Consider the following 18,568-nt stretch of genomic DNA (forward strand, 5'->3'; position numbering starts at 1 on the left):
AAGGGGGGCTTCAAAATCTTGAGAACTCAGGGTTCCAGAGTAAGGGCAAAACCGAAGGATCCCGAAAAGTAAGGATTCAAGGAAAACCTAATTATGAAAAAAAAAAATCAACTTATTGAAATACAAAAAACCTAAACTAAAACAAACACAAAAAATCAAAACAACCAAGGAGAAGAAAGGAAAGACAAAAACACAAGACAAGAAAGAAAGAGCCTACTTGGACAAAGAAGGAGATGGGAAACAAAGCATGCAACGAAAACACTGAATTGCCAGAGAGGAGAGATCAGAAAACTAAAGTGCACAAATGAGCTCTAATGACCCCTGAAGAAATTTTTATATCCTCTTGGTGATCGCATCATCCGAGGCATGAAAACTTTGGGGTTTTGAGATCCCAGGGTTCTGAGGTTGATAGATAACTGACCTTGGAACTTCAAAGATCTGGAACTCTGAAGACTAACAAACAAAAGAAAGAGAATCTAGGATTTTAGAAATCTAAGATCTTGGGGCTCCAAGACAGTAAATGAAACAAGGCTCTAGGATTCTGGGATCTCAAGGTTCTGAGGTCAATAGGCAAGTGACCTCAGAACTCTAGAGTTCCAGAACTCTGAAGAAAAAAAACAAAATGAAGAGAACTCAGGATTCTAGAAATTCGAGATCCCAAGGTTGCAAAACATGAACAGGACAAGACCTCATGATTTTGGGATTTCAAAGTCTCGCAATCTAGTAAACAAACAAAAAAAAGAGACCTCGGGATTTCGGGAACCCAAAATTATAAAGGACCAAAAAGGAAATCAACAAATGGTTCAGGGTTTCGGGAACCCAAAACTCTGAAGCCAAAACTAAAAAAGGAAGAAGGAAACAAGGAACACTTCAAGATCCAGCAACGTGGGGCTCCGAAGAAACAAACAAGAACACAAAGGCACACCTTGGGGCTTCGGGAACCCGAAACCCCAAAGAGGAAAAACAAAGAAAAAAAAGGGGAAGGGAAAACAACAGAAAAACAAAACAAAACAAGGGGGACCCACATTTTTACTTAGCAAAAAATGATGGGGAGGAGTATGCAGAGCATAACAAATGGTGACTTTCTAGCAAAAATGGTTCAAGGCATTTTAGAACTTCAAAATCTATGGTTGATTTGACCACCAAGGCTACTGTCACTCAAGGTAATCCATAAAAAATAAAATTATGACCAAGTAAAAGACAAATAATTAGATTATGTCTACGTTCGAGAAACTTGTAAGTTTGTGCTTTGATTAATTACCCCATCTTTTTGACCTAGAAGATAGACAAAATAATTTAGGCCAAGCTACATGAGTGAAATAAATCTCATGTTTCATGCAATACCATCCTAGGTATAACTCTACTACTAGCCGAAAGTCTATAGCCACAACAAAGTTACCTCTAGTCCTCGCCAAGCATTGCTCCACTACCAGTTGGGCATCTATAGCCCGAATGGAGATACTTGAAACACCCAAATAAGTTGCAATAAGAAGAATTTTATACTTTTCACTTTCTTTTATTTTTCTTCTTTTTTTTTTGGAATTTTTCTCTCAAACTTGAAGCAACTTTGAAAACAATGAAGTTCATAAACTGGATTGGGGACCACAATGGATAGCCAGAAACAACTTGGTTTATGATTTTTTTACTTGGATATGAATTCTCTTGACATCTTCAGAGATTTCATGATATATTTATGATGTGCAGATGGTGTTGAGTAGTCTAAGTTATTATTTCCTTATTGAATTTTTAAAACTCGGATCATAATTATACTTTACATTGGATGAATGTAGGCGAGGATTTTTTAAATCGACCATGGATAGTGAAGTTATAAAGAGCTAAGAGTAGAGACTCCCAAAATTCATTATCCTTATGAAAAGAACACTCCCCCACATAAAAAGCCTAAGTAGAAAATGGTTCCCAACAAAACACACAAGAAGGAACAACAAAACAGAACACAGACACTAGAGAAAAGCATAAAAGACAGCTAAACTACTATATTACAATAGGACAATCTCTATTTGGATAAATCAAAGTAATGCTTGAGAAACTTACCACTGATATAAAAAAATATAGATTCTCTAGTCAGAGAGCTTAATCTGAAAGTATTCTCTCCAAAGATCTCAGCAATCTAATAAGGACCTAACCACAACCTTTCAAACTTATGGTGATCATCTTTCTTTTCTCTAGCTTTGTCCCATAAGAGAACTAAGTTATAAATCCAAAAGGCTTTTACCTTGGCTATTTTATCAAATCATCACTTGATGATGGCTTGGTGTTTAGCAAAATGTTGCAAGGTATTGATCCTTTGTGCATCAAGTTTCAACAAATTAAAGAGATGAACTTCAGCCTGGTCCTCAATTTCTAGACTTTTCATAAATTGAAGGATGGGAATTTGTAAGTTAACCGGGAAAACAAGACTTTGGCCGAACACAAGATATTAAGGAGATATCCCTAGGGAAACTTTGACTCTAGTTCTATTAGCCGAAAGGGTGTATTTTAATTGATTGTTCCAATCTCTAGGGTTCTCCAACATTTTTTTAATGACATCTAGGAGGTTTTTATTGGTGGATTCAACTACTCCATTTCCCTAAGGGTAATAATTCAAATAAAATTTGAGAACCACCTTAAACTCATATGACCATTACATTAACTATGCTGAAGTAAAGGCTGGACCATTATCACATACCAAAGAAAAGGGCATCCCAAACCTAGTAATGTTGTGTTCTTCAAGGAATTTGAGAAGCATCTCTATAGTAGCATTTTTGCAAGCTTGAGCTTTTATCCACATGGTACAGTAATATGAGGTGGTTAGTATGATTTATGTCTTGTAGATGAATTAGGGTTAATGACCCCAACAAAATCTAATTTCCATTGTGCAAAAGGCCTAGCTTCAAAGACTGGTTGAAGGGGCATAGCGGGGTTTCGTTCTCTAGATGCAGTTGTCTAAAAAGTGTGGCAATGTATAACATGCTCATGGACATCTTTGAATATACTAGGCCAATAATAACTAATCTTTAGAATCTGATACACTATGGAATCTGTTGACCCATGGCCTATACCATACTTGTTATGGAATTATTTGATCATTTTCTTTTCTTCTTAACAATTGAGGCATCTAAGATAGATGCCTTCATAGTTTTTGTGGTATAATGTCGAGTCTTTGATCATGCAATTAGCACTTTTTTGGCCTTGGGGCCCTTGTTTGAGTAGAGGTCAACCCTTTCAAACATTTATTGTTTAAAAGAATGAAAATCAAGTTGATGTACCAGGGATCCTAACACATTATACCAAAGGGAACAAATACAAAATAGTGTGTCATCCAAGCCTAACACATTATCAATATGCTCATGTCGGTCTTTGCAAGACTTCTACATGCTTCCTTTACATACTCTAATTGCCAATGCATATACCAAGATTACCAAAAAGGGATAGGTCATCCACAACCAAGAATACCAACCCATAATCATAAGATAAAGCCCAATATATCCAAAATGTAGGCTCCACATGTACCCAAGAAAACCACAACATGAAACTTGAAGAGATACTTCAGATATTTACCAAAACTGTTGAAACTGAGACACATAACTGATATCGATATCAATGAGAACTCCTAACACTGAGATACCAAGATTAATGAGAACTCAATAAAACCTCTAAATTTATCATCTAAGGCTATCCATGTTGCATAATATCTTCTGACCAAAACCGCAACGTCTGAACTGCACATCCATATTGACTACATACAATCCTTGCATACAACAACAACCATAACATCCAGACTAATGTCCGAACCTCATACACTATCCAGTCTAAACTAGATGGATGGTTTGACATTAATGATAACATTATTCACACAAGTCTAACAATTCTATTATAGCCATTTTGACTTCATTAATTTGTGACTCCAATTGATCAAGTTTATTGAGGAGGGTTTCCTTTTACCTAGGGAAATATTGCAAAACTTCCATAAGGGACATAGTGGTAGTGGTGTTTTCCATTTCCCTCATGAAATCACATGAACTTCTGGCAAAATATTTTCAGCCTTGGTTATCCTTAGAATGTGTTCCTTTATATCCAAGAGGCGAGAGAGGGTTATTACTTGCATTGGGATCTGGTGGGACTTGATTGTCCTTGGGTGGTGTAGGAGTAGTAAATATCCCTCTGGCTTGGCTTCTCAAATTATAGGTGTTTCTAGTATTCTAAAAGGCTCATGCTTCAGGTATTTGTGGTTTAGCCTTAGTTTCTTCTTCCTCCCTGAAGAGGAAAGTATCAAATAAAATTTGTGGTATTCACCTTATCAGGTTCCTCTGTGGTGGTTTGCCCTCTAGGCTCTACATCGACCTAAGCAATTCTTATAACCTTCTCCATTTGAGAACAATTAATTTATGAATGGGATGCCATATCATAAAACCTGCACCAATTAGTCATCAAATTCATGTCAGCTATATTGATGGTTTGGGTGGCGTTCGTATTATCTCTAGCATCATGATGATTGTGATTCACTCCTCCATTATTCAGACTAGTATTCTATTATCGGTTTTATGGTTTTGGATTATACCTCTAATTCTGGTTTTGATTTTGATTTTGATAATTCCATTGATTGTTGTATGATTGAGTTTGGTTGTATCCACCTTGGGGATTTACTTTAAATTGACTCGTCTAAAGTGACTTGAGAGAGAATTTATTCAATGCCTCCACTTCTGTAGAAAGGTGTGAGCCTTGTCTAGTAGGGGTTGAATTTGTCATTTGGTTTGCTACTACATTATTGGAGGTGTTGTCATGTTGCATCATCCCATGTGTTTGATCATTGAAATGAACTTGAGGAGTAGTAGTGTTGGCATTGGGCCAAGATAGAGTTTGAGTCACAGGTTGTTGGTTCATAGCCTATTCAAGTCCATATAATGAAATGACAGTCTTCATGGAATCTCCCATTGGTACAGATGAACCAACACCAGGAAATTGGTTATAATTTCTATAAGTCATACCTATTGGGAGGTTATTTCCTATCCTTGTAGGTTTTTGATTTAGTTCTTAGTTCATCTTTAAGGCCAAGGCATAGTATTTAGCCAAGGTATCTCTATCTACTCCCAAAATAGTTTTCTTGATTAATATTTTACTCCAAGAGTCAATAGCTCTAAAGTATGCTTCAATAGATATTGGTTGTGTAATCTGGTAAGTGTCTTGCAAACTCTTGTATGCCCTCTGGAACTTTGTGTTGAAGGTAGTCAAAGGTTCGTTGGGTAAATTATTCAATGAAGCAAATTGATGATAGAGGGTTGTTGAGTCAACATAGACCCAAAATTGAGCAATAAAGGCCTTCTCTAGAGTCCCAACTAGTGATGGAAATGGAAGGCAATGTCAAATACCAATTATACTCATTATCTCCAAGTCAGTGTGGGAAGAGTCGACACACTACGTCCTAGTTTTCAAAGTGGTTATGAACCACTACATCTTTGAATGCCTCGATATGTTCTTCAGCAATCCTAGGCCCTCCAAACTCATATTTTCTACAGAACATATCTAGATTTCTAGGTAAATCATGAATCCCTTTGGGTATTGTGCCCAGAGGTGTTTTCGTTTGGTTGAAGAATTCCATTGGAGGCGGTGGTGGATTTTAATTTACAAACGATACTGCATGGGTTGGGGACTTGGTATGATCTGGTTCTCTTGGTTGGGTTGTGATGAATGTAGTGGGGAGTTTTTTGAGGATTCTCCCTTGTCTTTGTTCTTCTTTCTTCTAGAAACAAGTCTCCTAACTCTACCAGATCCTCAAGTTCAGATGTACTTCTAAGAATTCTCTAATATCTCTCAGGAGAGAAAGAAGATATACACTCTATCTTTTCTCTTCCTCATTTTTGCAGTCTCAGGAGGTGGTTGAGGATTTCTTTGTGTAGGGATCTCTCTCTGAGCATCTACGTCAATATGTCTAGCTATTCATTGTTTGTTATCTAGTATGTCATGCATGCACAACCAGTCGATGTAACTCCTCTTACTATTCAAGGAAAGGGTGTATAACTCATTGACGACTTCTTCTTGTTCATCATTGAAACCTAAATTAGGTTGTATGAAAGGAATGAGATCATTTCCTGGAAGTACCATTTTACGACATGTTGGGACAATGTAGTACATGATTTGAAATGTTAGTTTTTAGAGCCCTCTTTCTAGTGCCATTTTTTGTTGACGGGCCTTTTGACATGCCTAACATAATTGTTTTGTAAAACAAAGCTTCTCCTAAAAGAGGATAAGAAATTAATAATTCCCTTCACCTCCCAAGGTCTCTTTTGTTGGGTCACAATGGTGCATGGAGACTCAGTGTTCATGTAGTCTATTGCAATCAAGGGGTCTACTAGTTTAATAAACAAAACACCCGAATCTTTTTTTTGAGGTTTTCACTTAATAAATAAATATCAAAAGATAGGCCAGGGTAACAAGAGATAAATAAAATTAACACACACAATTAAATGAGTTACGAAACTGATATATAACACACCTAAAGTATTATCAATAATATTCAAAACCAACAATGACGCATCACTTCCAATAGACATGCAAAGTCATCAACTTACATGCGAATGAAATTAGATATTAAAGACCATAATATTGCACTACCACTTAATCCTCATACACCATTTATATGTGCAACATGATTCATAAAATGATAAAGTTGAACACTATATTATTGATTAAAATGAGAGTAGATACTAGACCACAAGAGATATCAATCACAAAGATACATTATGCAGACCATGCAATCCACGGGTTGTTTGTATTTAATTTAGAGAAATAAATACTAGCAATGGCTGGGGCTAAAAATGATTAAATTGTAACAAATAGCTTAAGTAAAATTATAGAAAAGGATAAATTTCCTAGTTACTAGCCTTGAATCTGTTGGCATTTTTGTTGTTTATGTTGTGATTTTCATTGATGGACACACACTTGTATTTTGATCCCCTTTATATGTATGAGCTCATGCTCAACCGGTATTTGTTCCAACCGGTATGTTGTATACTAGTCTTTAGACTAGTGGTGATTTTGCAAAATGTGTTTCCCGGTCTGAAGCGGCATGTCAACCCCAAGCGGTTCGTAGATCTCAAGCAGTACAAGGGAGAAAAGCAGCACAAAACATTCTTACCAAGTCTTCATTTTTGTCAAACAGGAAACCGGTATTTTGTATGAACTGGTAACACTCTGTGATGAGCTACCAACTGGCATTTTGTGATGAGTTACCAATCCACCGATTGTTTGACGGTGCTGACACATTGACGGTGCTTCTTGTGTTGTGTTACTAAGTATGGCTAGATTCATTGAACCTAGGAAATTGTAATGAAATCCTATTGGACTGACATGAAATCAGATTCCTTTAAAAGGACATCATATCTAGGGTTTTATGTTGTTGTTGAAAGGGTTAATGTCGAGCTAGGGTTTAAGGTGGAAGTTGAGAACGATCTTATTTGAGAAGATCAAGTTGTAACTATGAGAGAGAGAGAGAGAAGACTGAAGTAATGCTGGAATACATTAGCTATGAGTAATACTGGATCTAACCAAGCAGTTTGTGCTATTAGATAGATCAAACACTTGTTGATTACTCACATCTTTGACAAGTCTGTAGCCCTTAATCGGGTAGGCCTCAAAGCCTTTGTAAAATCCTCTAACAAGGTGGTTCACACATGTGAATCTAAAATCCTCTAACAAGGTAGTCTTTAATCGGACTTATCTCCTAACAGAGATTAAGATTCCTAACAGGATTTGTTCTAGTGAAGAACATTGTAAGACCTTAACCGGTCTGGTTTCTATTCTGCAAATAGTGACTTGTGAGTTCCATCTCACCATGGTTTTTCCCAGTTGGGTTTCCACGTCAAATATCTTGTGTTATGGTTGTATTGCTTTTGTGGGTGAATGCTTTATTCGCATTTTGGTTTGCATGTGTGGTAACCGGTTTGACTGTTAGACTGCTTTACCAGTTTATCTTTAGACTATGTAAGTGTTTTAGTACAGAGATTTTTGGCATACTAATTCACCCCCCACTCTTAGTATTCATCAATTAGTATCAAAGCCTACCTTTCTATAAGTTTAACCACTTGGAAAGAGATATGGGGGAATACACCATGAGGGAACTTACTCAATGGCTCACTAAGTCTGAGAAAGCCTATGATGATCTTATGGTCAAATACAAGGCATCTCAAGCAAAAAGGAGAGAACATGTAGAGAAGCTGATGGAACTATCTGAAAGTAGTTCTGAAGATGAAGCTAACATAGAAGCCATGATTGCTAAAGTAAATAAGCTGAATGATTCAAACTCCAATCTGAGAAAGGAGTTGGAAGGACTGACTATTCGGTTCAGTCAAGAGCTTGAGAACCAGAGAAAAGCTAAAGATCGGATAAAGGATAGAGATCATGAGATCTCCAAGTTGAAACAAGAGATTAGTGCATTGACTGCTCGCCTTCATGAGAGCAGAATGGAAAAAGAAGACATGCAAGGAGAACTGAACATAGCCATCTCAGAAAATGCAAGTCTAATGGAGACAAACACTGCTATTTCCAAAGAACTCTTTGAGTCAAAGGAAATACTTGCTAAGTTTGGCAAAAGTACTGTCAAGCTAGAGCAAAAGCTTGAGTCATCTAGACCAGAAAAGAATACCAATGGTCTTGGTTTCTCTAGACATGAGGAAGGAGAATCCTCAGGAACAAATGTTGAAGCATCAAAGAAGCAACCGACACTCAAAGGAAAAGGTAAGCAAAAATTCAAACCTGTTTGCTTTAACTGTCTTAAAGAAGGACACACTGCCAATGTATGTAGGAGCAAAGCCTACAATAATTTTCCTTATTTTATCAACAATGTACCTAAATCCAATAAGTTCAATGGTCATTGTTATGCATGCAACAAGTTTGGGCATAGAGCATTTGAATGCAGGTCTATAATGGATAACACTAGAAGATATCCTCAGAGGACCCAAGGAACTGGTCCTGAACCTTTTATGAACCGGAACCACAACCGGTTTAATGTCTTCAATCATCAGTCGAGAAGCAGTGGTCATCAAGTGGCAACCGGATGGAGAGAAAGTTGTATGATTTGTCATGGTCATGGTCACACTGCTGCAACATGCAGAAGGAAGAATGGAAATATGTACAATGGACCTTAGAGAGCACCTGGACTTGTTTTCTATCATTGCAACAAACTGGGTCACATTGCAAGATTCTGCAGAAGAAGAAAAAGTATACCTGATGATATACCAGTCACTCGGGAAGGAGAAATCGATGTTGAAAAATTTCAAGGGGACATGAAGAAAACCTAGAGGAAGAAACCAATAATGTTAGAAGAGGAACCGGTTTCTGCACATAGTGTGGAAATATCAAAACCGGCAAACTAAGCCTTAAAGGCTTAGGGGGAGAAAACAATGAAATGCTTTCGAACCCCCGGTTGACACTGGTAAAAGACCTTAACTGGTATGCAATACCTGTCGCATGGCAGAAGACTGGAAATGGTAAAAAGGCAAATTAGGGTTTATGCCCTAATAGAGGAGCATTAATGATGGTAGGTGAGAGACATGTATAAATGCATTTTTCAAATCATTTCTCACTATCTGTTTTCAAGCGAAGAAAAGTTTTCAAGTGCAGAGCGAAGAAAAGGCGATTTGAGCTTCGATTTCAAGAAATTGAATAACCTTGAAAGAGATTCAAATCTAGTTAGCAAGCGATAGTGGAGAACACAAAGCGGTGATTTGGCATCTGACGGAGAGTAAAGTGAAGCAAAATCAGGAAGCCCTAAATTTGCATTTGAAAGGTATTTTTTATGTTCTTGAAATACTCTACAATGGCTTCCGCATCTCATACCAATTCGAGTACATCCATAGAGTCAGAAATTTTTATTCAGAGGAAATCTAAATATAATGCTTTGTCACAAGTTTCGGCTGGAGTCATACTCGAAGAAGGAATTTCTGATTATATTGATTGCAAAATAGAAGACCTAGGGTCTTTAGCCATTCACACTTAGTTAGGTCTATTTTGCGGCAAGGACAAAAAGATCAAACCGGAATTTAGTGTCTTAGAGAAGAAGAAATTCCACAACGCAGTATATTTTCTGGAAGATTTCACGGAGGATCATATCAAAATTATTTTGAGCAGAGTCCATGGTGACAAGATGTACCTAGAGAGGACGCATGACATTATGCCTCAGGCAATTCATGCAGTCACCGACTTTTATAACACAGGGGAAGTGCCAGCCCTAAGAAAAGTGAGCAAAACAGAAATGACCAAGCTCACCGGTTCAACAAGTGATTCACGGGGTATGACAGTAAATCCTATTAAGGATGATCTGGTGAAATACACCTGCATGGTGATAGGATACAGAACATTTTTAGCTAGCAGGATTAATTATGTATCTGCTACAATGGTAAATGCCACTTACCAGATGATAAAAGAGGATGCATCTTTTGACTTATACACCAACATGTAGAGGCAACTCCTGTTAAATCTTAAAGAAATCAAACAGGACAACTCACTGAGGTTTAAGTTTGGACAACTACTGGTAGGGTTGTTCTTTTATTTTCAAGGCTACTTTCCGGGTGTAGGAGATGTCCAGTGGTCCCCTGACCAATCGGTAACCAAGCAGATAAAGGAAAGTGTACAAGCCATTGGAATCGGCTACCCTGAGGTACTGAACAAATATTTTGATGAGTTCAGAAGAAAGATGAGTCAGAGGATAAGAATCTCAGGTGACATAGTGAAGAAATACAAAGATGACATCTATTTCACTATTTAGGTGGACAAATGTTTAATGGAGGCTGTTGAGCCTAGAATGGAGGAAGTGGAGCCTATGGGCTATGAGGTCATGTTTGACATGCTAGAAGGGTATGCCTCAACCCTTATTGCCTCACCTCTTTATCCAAAGGCCAAGAGGACCGGAACCTACTTGGAGAGGATTGCACTAGTTGAAGAACCATCGGTGAAGAAGGGAAAAGAACCGATAGCTAAGAAAGCTAAGGCAGTGCCTGCAGCATCAGCACCAGCTACCACTGCAACTCCAAGAGTGACCAAGCAGTCATCGGCAAAGAAGAAACTGGAGGTAACACTGGCAAAATTCTTCTAAAGAAAGAGGAAGATTAAGGCAAATGAACTGGACTCTGATGAAACCGAGTCTGATGAACAGCCAAAGAAGGCAAGACAGACAAAGAAGATGAAAAAGAATGAATCGGCAGCATCCGCACTGGTAAATATAGACATCTCCTCATACAAACCTTTGACACATTGTCAAAGAATAGTAAAAAATATTAGGAGAAAGTTACTTCATGATTTAGTAGACTATTATGATGAATTTAGTAGTGAGGAAAAAGATGAAGTACTACAGGAAATCATTCTTTATTTGTGTAAAAATGACCGGTCACCATCAGAGATTAAATCTCAGACACCGTATTTATTATTTAAAGCATTAGATAATAAATGGCACATTGCCATTGAAAAGGAATAGGAGATTAGGGAGAAAGTCTTTGCATAGTACTTCCCCGAACTCTCAAATTCAGAATTATTTGATGCCCTGGATCAAAATAAAGGTCTCTTCTTCACAAGGAGAAGAAGACTCTAGTTGTTGGAGGGGAGAGTTGATGATGTTGAAAAAGATACACATTAGCATATGGCTCATGCTATCAGCTCTCACAAGGCACGAATGGCAAACCTTCAAGCGGAAAAGGAACTAGTTATTTCCAAACCAGATGAGGTCTTTGATGAGGAAGGAAACCTGGTGGAAGAACCAATCGACACTATCAATGTCGATGCCCTGGATGTAGAAGATGTCACTCAGGACATACCTTCTGAGGGAACTGAACAGGGGCAACAAGCCGATCAGGGTGGTGAACAAGTTGAGGACACATAGCAAGTGGCAAAGGAACAGGAAGAGAAAAAGAAGAGGGATGAAGATGAGAAAAAGAAGAAAGAGGGAGAGAAGAGAAAAGAGGAAGAGGAGAAATGAAAAGATGAAGAAAAGAAGAAGCAAGAAGATGATAGGAAAAATAAAGAAGAAGAGGATAAGGAAGAAAAGAGAAAGAATGAAGAAGAAGAGAAGAAAAATAAGGAAGAAGAAGAGAAGAAGAAGAAGGAAGCGGAAGAGAAGAAGAAGAAGGAAGAGGAAGAACAAAAGAAGAAGGAAGAGGAAATACAGAAGAAGAAGGAAGAGGAAGCAAAGAAGAAGGCAGAAGCAGAGCAAAAGCAGAAAGAAGAGGAAGACAAGAAGAAGATAGAAGAGGAAGAAAAGAAAAAGAGAGAAGAGAAAGAGAAAGAAGAGAAGGAGAGGAAAAAGAAGGAAGAAGCAGACAAGACAATTGAAGCAATGAAGAGCACACAGATGGAGACTCCTAAGGCAACCGGGAGCCAAGCCAAACCGGCTGCTATCTTGAGTCCTATTGATCTCCAATCTGCAAGTGAGTCTAAGTTTATGCAGAGCATCAAGGTTGCCCAAGAGCGCCTTGAAGGAATTCACAGGAAAAGGGAACAAGATATTATTCAGGCGGCTATAGACACACTTACCGGTTTAATCCCCAGTACTAATCTTCCTGACACTGAATCATCACTAGCACAACTCAAACTTTTGTGTACTATAGTGGATGATCAAGTGCAGAGTCTAGAAGAAGTAGCATAGGCCAATGTAAAGAAAGAGCACCAAAAGGCTCTTAATGTTTCTCTAGTGAAGAAGTTGAATGAGCTTAGGACTGAACTACTGAAAGATCAAAAAGACAGAAGGAATGCCTTGGATGAGGAGAACTTGCTACTCAGAAAAATCTGTCAACCTCATTTGTTCTGTGATGATGTGCTAGCCAAGAAGCAACAGCTTCAAATGGACTTACAGTCCTACTTGGGCACATTCAAGACTCCTTATGATTCCTTTGCAGCATATGGGCAAATCGTTCACCGATTCCAGATCCAGTCAACCAACATGGAGCAAGAGATCAGCACACGGTCTAGGGATTTGTAGGAGCTTCAACTAGTATTACTTCCATGACTACAAATTCTTCAAAAGTGTTATCTGAACCTTGATGCCCTGACAGTCACCCAGGAATTGAGCACAGTAGATGCCATGGAGGAATAGGTATCCTAGATGCAAACAGAGAAGGAAGTGGCAACCTCCCTACTTGAGTCCTGGTCCCTATCCATGAAACAATTTTTGTAGGACTATAAATCAGTTTTTGACAAGTATTATTCATTATTGTCATAAACTCTTTTATATATATATGGAAATAGGGTTTTTCAGCGATACTTTGTCATTGTTGGCAAAGGGGGAGAAGTATATTTGGTTTTTGGTTTTAAAATTCTGATCTTTTGACACAGGGGGAGAAGTATCTATTTTGAAATTTTGATATATGTTGTGATATATGCTATATGCTCTGATGATTATGCTCTGTATGCAAAATTGCTATACATTGTGTTGTTTAAGGGATAGTGTATATGCTTAGGGGGAGCAATTCTGTTAAATGCAAGTTTTTGTTGTAAAACACTTAGATGTCAAAATTTTATTTTCCCAAGTGTTGCCATCAATGCCAAAGGGGGAGATTATTGGCATTTTTGTTGTTTATGTTGTGATTTTCATTGATGGACACACACTTTTATTGTGATCCCCTTTATATGTATGAGCTCATGCTCAACCGGTATTTGTTCCAACCGTTATGTTGTATACTAGTCTTTAGACTAGTGGTGATTTTGTAGAATGTGTTTCCTGGTCTGAAGCAGCATGTCGACCCCAAGCGGTTTGTAGATCTCAAACGGTACGAGGGAGCAAAGTGGCACAACACATTCTTACCAAGTCTTCATTTTTGTCAAACCGGCAACCGGTATTTTGTATGAACCGGTAACACTCTGTGATGAGTTACCAATCCACCGATTGTTTGATGGTGCCGACACATTGACGGTGCTTCTTGTGTCGTGTTACTGAGTATGTCTAGATTCATTGAACCTAGGAAATTGTAATGAAATCCTATTGGACCGACATGAAATCAAATTCCTTTAAAAGGACATCATGTCTAGGGTTTTATGTTGTTGCTGAAAGGGTTAATGTCGAGCTAGGGTTTAAGGTGGAAGTTGGGAATGATCTTATCTGAGAAGATCAAGTTGTAACTGTGAGAGAGAGAGAGAAGATTGAAGTAATGCTGGAATGCATTAGATGTGAGCAATACTGGATCTAACCAAGTAGTTTGTGCTATTAGATAGATCAAACACTTGTTGATTACTCACATCTTTGACAAGTCTATAGCCCTTAACCGGGTAGGCCTCAAAGCCTTTGTAAAATCCTCTAACAAGGTGGTTCACACATGTGAATCTAAAATCCTCTAACAAGGTAGTCTTTAATCGGACTTATCTCCTAATAGAGATTGAGATTCCTAACAGGATCTGTTCTGGTGAAGAACATTGTAAGACCTTAACCGGTCTAGTTTCTATTCTATAGATAGTGACTTGTGAGTTCCATCTCATCGTGGTTTTTCCCAGTTGGGTTTCCACGTCAAATATCTTGTGTTATGGTTGTATTTCTTTTGTGGGTGAATGCTTTATTCGCATTTTGGTTTGCATGTGTGGTAATCGGTTTGACTGTTAGACTTCTTTACCGGTTTATCTTTAGATTGTGTAAGTGTTTTAGTGTAGATATTTTTGGCATACTAATTCACCCCCCCTCTTAGTATTCATCAAAATAATCATTTATTGGACCCTTAAAATGTCCAGATTCATTACAATTTATTGTGCTTCAATCCCTATAATCTTGGAGTAACTAAACCCTAAGATCTAGTTACCAAATGATGGAGGTTGCAATTGACATGCAAGTCACTGCTCATGAACCTCATTTAGCTAACACTATGTACAGGAGAGAAATAAGTCTTCTTAAAGTGAGGTCACCTACATATCCCTACATGTATGTTGTGGTTTCCTGGGACTAGTTTTGTACATGGTATATTGATTTAAGTCATTCTTCAAAATTGCATCCAACACCACAGTTACATTATCCTTCTAAATGAAGAAAGGAGTGCAATACAAGTTAACCTCTTGTTTGTTGTTTGGTCTTCATGTAGCTACTAAATTTTTCAATACAACAGTCTATTGTAGTGTGTGGCGGGTCATGTAAATGTTGAATTCAGAATTTTCAAACTCTTAGGTTCTCTCTTAATTCATCCATCTTATCAACAAGGTTGTCCATTGTATGTGTAGCTTGGAAATATTGAAGAACTAAGTGCATGTACATATCCATGACAGTGATGTCAAATTTAGTAGTTGAGGAGAAATATTAAAAACCATACACCTCCCATTGTTCAAGCACTTTCTCCTATTTGAGTGATCCTGAGTGCATGACATTTTCTCCATATTTTCCCAACAATTTTTTTATATATTTCTTGTATTCCGCAAGTAGACTTGAGAAGGAGGGGTGTCCTTGGATCACTTTACCTCTCCATTGATCTATCATATCTACTTTTAGCTCCAAAACATCAATATAAGACTATAAGGTATTGAGATCCCCTCCTAACAAATCTTCCCTTTCTATCACACCTTCTCCTAACCTTTTGATCCTTTTAAGCACCTTGAATTTCTTATAGAATTTATCGGATTAGGCTTCCCATTGGGTGGAGTGGAGATAAGACCCCTTTCAAGGAGATTGGCATCTTCATAGATTTCCATGGTTTCTTGCAAGAACATTCTTATCTTGCTTAACTAATCACCTGCCCAAGTTTTCACAGTGGTTGCCACTTTTCTCATTTCATATAATGCTCTAACCTCTTGCTGTGGGAGTGCTAAAGTGGAACGTAGGGTGTTGCCAAACCTGGAATCCAATGTCTTTGGCTTAGATATGATATTCATGCTACTTAGATTTATGTTTAGATAGTTGGTATTGATTTGGTGATTGGATCATATCTTATATGTTGGTAAGCCTAGTTTATTGATTCGGTGAGGGTTTCACCAGCAAATCTTTGTTGAAGAGCTTTTGATACTATGCATAAGTGGTGTTGGTGTGGCTTCTAGTAGGTTCTCAAGATGCTGATGGTTATCATGTTTCTGTTCCAATTGATCGGTGGTGTTGCATTTAGCATCGGACCGACTTAATGTAACGTGTTATTGGGACTCCTCAATGTGTTTCCAGGATGACTTATGGGCTGGATAATATTCGTTTGGTCTCAGGCCGACATGTTTTATAATTATGTAATACATTTTATTGTCTGGTGGCCAACCTAATTGTTTAAGGTTGAGGGTTTGTATATATATGTGTATGATCTCATTGTAGATTATGGTATGCAAGCGAATAATGTAGTCATCATTCATGCAAAGGATTTGGTCAATCATAGGTGATAGAGTTGGGTTTATGCGAGAGGTTTAAGACCTCTATTATTGAGCTTAATCAGAACTATACCCAAGTATAGGAGATGCTATTATTGCAGTTCATTCTTCTTTCTGAATTGTAGTCTGGATCTCTATGTAGTCAGTGAGACTCCTTTTGTAATGAGCAGTGTGCTCTAGGTTGTTGGCCTTCCTACAATTGTAAGCCCCTCAATTTGTAATCACATACTTATTGCAGAAGTATTATCTGATAGTGGATAGGATTCCCACCATGGTTTTTCCCTTTACCAGGTTTTCCACGTACAAATCTTGGTGTCATGTGGATGGTAACTATTCTCTGATTTTTGGTTGTGCTTAATTGGTATATCAGCTATTTTGGTAATTGGTAAATGTATTCCAGTATTGATCTTATGTGTGCTGGTAATAAATTTTTAATTGCTTAAGGTTTCGGTAATCTAGTGACAATTGATTCACCCCCCCTCTCAAGTGTTCTCCAATTATTTGAACTGTCTAACACAACTATATGTATTACTGCAACTGAGACTTGACCTCCCTTTTGGACCTATGCTCTTTTTTTATTCTTATTTTTATGGAGGCAGTAGTCGCATCTAGATAAGTTATCTCCCCTCATTTAGTCTATTTACCAAGGTTAACTTGAGAGATTTGATATTTTGGGTAGGCCTAATCTCCTCCTTCTATATCTTGCACTGGAGCAGCTACACTTGCTATTACATCTCCTGAATCACTTCTTGAAAGATGGTGAAGAGTTTTGGCTTTCTTTGCTCTCCTTGATGACTTTTTGAGTTCCTCTTATAAGGTGATGCTTGGTAACAAAATGTTTGTCTTCTTTTGGAAGCTAAAGTTGAGCCACTAAGGCATACTATCATCTTGGTGCTCACCTTGTGTGGTCACCTGAGCAGTTACTATATGAGATTATAATTACTAGTCTTGCTCATGCTTTTCTTATTGTTCCTTATCTACATCCTGTTGTTTCTCATGTTGCTATTATGTAGGGTGTTCATGTATTGGTGGTGGTTGTAGAGCTTGCTATGCTATGTTTTCCTACAATACTTGTTCAAAACCTTGCTGATGTTGCTTGGAAAACTTTTCAAGATTTTCACCTACTTCTTGCTTAAAGGATTCTTTATCTGCCTTACCTTGCTATTGTTGTTGGGCTCCTTCTAATTATTTTAGGAGTAACTCCTAGTCCTATTGAGTGAGCACCATTTGTTCATCTTGGTCATCCTCTCCATCCACTTCCACAGTCTCAACATGAGCTTCATATGTTTGTGCTAGGGGTAGCTTCATTGTTTGGTTCTTAGATTCTTCAACCAATGTTTAGGAAATATATCCATCTTGAGGAGTAGAGGATACTTATCCCAATGCTATTTCTCCTAGACTTTGTGTAGAAGTGTCATGCCTCTGCATAAGGTTACCCCTCCTTTTACTAGCCAACATAGAGATATGCTCATTGTCCTCATCTGAATTCGACTCAATGTTATGAGTTATCACATATTCATGAGATGGTGTCGTCGTTGATGTCAGAGTTCAGCCAAGAGGAGCTCATTGTTCAATATCTTGTGCTTGTGGTGTGCCTATTGGATATTGTTGAGAAGTTTGTTGGAATGAATTATTGTCATCGATTTCAACATATTCTTGTGTTCCAGTGTTGCAATCAGATTGGATGAGTTGGTTTGGCTAGTGTATTGTAGATGAGTTGTTGTGGGTTAAAGAGTTTTGAGATAAGTATCTCTATTTGATTCAGTGGAAGTATTAGTAGTCCTCATGGTGATTTGATTGAGTTATGAGATCCAGTATTGTGGTTTGTTTTTCAGTTGTTCATGGTGTTCAGTGTTCAGGATTTTTCTCTGTATTGCTTCGGAACTACAGTATCTTGGTTTGTGGATTTGACAGAGTGTTTTGGATGTTCATATGTGTTCTCAATTTAGATGGTTCATGCTTTGGAGGTCTGCAAGTGAATATTTCAGTATGCCAGTCACTATAGTTGGTGTTCTTGAGGTTTGGTATAATGATGATGGAGATTCTAGTATGTGTTGATGTTGCAGTTGTTGTTGTGGTAATTCATGATGCTTGTGGATGTTTCTAGATCGGGTCCTAGCCATATTGATGGTCTGTACTGATTTTTGTGCAGCTTATTGATGATTTCATTGGTATGTTTATGTTATGCGGTGTTCTTGGCCGACTGGATGATTGTAGGTGTTGTGTGTTTGATGGGTTGATTTAGGTCCAAACTATGTCTTAGCCAACATTG

This window comes from Cryptomeria japonica, chromosome 10, assembly GCF_030272615.1.
Source record: "Cryptomeria japonica chromosome 10, Sugi_1.0, whole genome shotgun sequence".
Taxonomy (NCBI): Eukaryota; Viridiplantae; Streptophyta; class Pinopsida; order Cupressales; family Cupressaceae; genus Cryptomeria; species Cryptomeria japonica.